The sequence below is a fragment of the Numida meleagris genome, chromosome 3, assembly GCF_002078875.1.
Source record: "Numida meleagris isolate 19003 breed g44 Domestic line chromosome 3, NumMel1.0, whole genome shotgun sequence".
NCBI lineage: Eukaryota > Metazoa > Chordata > Aves > Galliformes > Numididae > Numida > Numida meleagris.
The window spans coordinates 97,215,841-97,217,326 of NC_034411.1; positions in this window are offsets into that span (position 1 = coordinate 97,215,841).

The following is a 1,486-nucleotide window of genomic DNA, read 5'->3' on the forward strand; positions in this document are numbered from 1 at the left end:
GCTGGGTCACGTATCCCGGCGGCTGCGGGTACCCCTAATCCTGCCCTGGTGCCGGGACAAGGTTCCTACCTGAAATCCCTCCCCACCATATTTTTGTTCTTATTTTGTGACTTAGGTGAACTGTAGTATTTTGGGATTCACGCTTGGGCCGACTCCCAGCTGGCTCACAGAGCATCCCATTCCCCCTCCTTCCTCCTCTCAGCACCGCGTGCCCTCCTGCTCACACCTGCAGACAGCCCCGTGGGGCCTGGGCTGAGCTGACCTGCCCTCCCCTCTGCTTGGGCTTCCGTGTGTGAGTTAGGGGAGAAACGTCACTGTGGCAAGGGAATTTTTTAAACCTGATATATAGAATACGTATATATATTTACACATTTTTATTGAAAATGGAAGTTCTATTACAGAAACTCAATCTGGGGTCAGGGAAGTAGTTTAGGGTCTCGGTAGGGGTAGGGTTGATATTTCTTTTTTACTGTGTAATGAAGTATGTGAACTAAATCTGCCGATTGGTTTCCTCTCTGAGGCGCTCTGGGACACGGGTCTTCTCACTGTAGCAGCAACCTCATGTATGTGTTATGGAACTGATTTTTTTTTTTTTTTTTTGTTTTGCCTGCTGTTTTTTAATGGAAGACGTATTTTAAACCAAGCTATTAAATTTTATATGTTCATTTCTAACGATGAGTCTTGTATGCAGTGAGCACGGCTGCCTTTCCTCGCCTCTCTGTGACAGGGACGGGGCCCGAGGGAACGGCACGGAGCTGCGTCAGGAGAGGGGCGGGTGGGGGCTGGGGAAAGGCTCTGCACCAGAGGGCGGGGGGCACGGCCCCGAGCGGCTGCAGTACAAGGGGCATTTGGACAGCGCTCACAGACGTAGGGTTTGGATTTTGGGTGGTGCTGTCTGTGCGGAGCCGGGGCTGTCCTCGCCGACTCACTGCCGGCATGACTCACCGCCAGCAGCGCATAGCGCGGGGCCCCGCTCGCAGCCTGGGGCTGAGCTGCGGCACGGAGCTGGGAGCTTCCCGCCCCTGTGTGCGGGGCGCTCGGAGCTGCGCGCTGCTCCCGGCCCTGCCTCCCCGTCGGCAGCCTCCTTGGGCCCCGGCGTGCAGGGACGGGCCCCGTTCGGGTGTGACGCGGCGTGGGTGGGACGGCTGCAGGGCAGGGCCGGGCGCGGAGCGCGGCTCGTACTTTATCCGTTCATCTCTGGTACCTAACGGGGGGCCGCGCCGCGGGGCTCGGCTCCGGGGCAGCGCGTGGGTGTGCGCGGGGGCCGCTCCCTCTGTGCGCGTATATGTAATGAGGAAACCGACTCGTTACATCAGCAGGTAATGGCAGGACGAGGGGGAGCGGCTTTAATCCACAAGAGGGGGAGATTTAGCTTAAACGCGAGGAGGAAATTCTTCACTCGGAGGGCGCTGAGGCAGCGGCGCGGCTGCCCGGAGCCGCGGTGGGTGCCCCGGCCCGAGGCCGGGCGGATGCGCGCCGGGCGGCC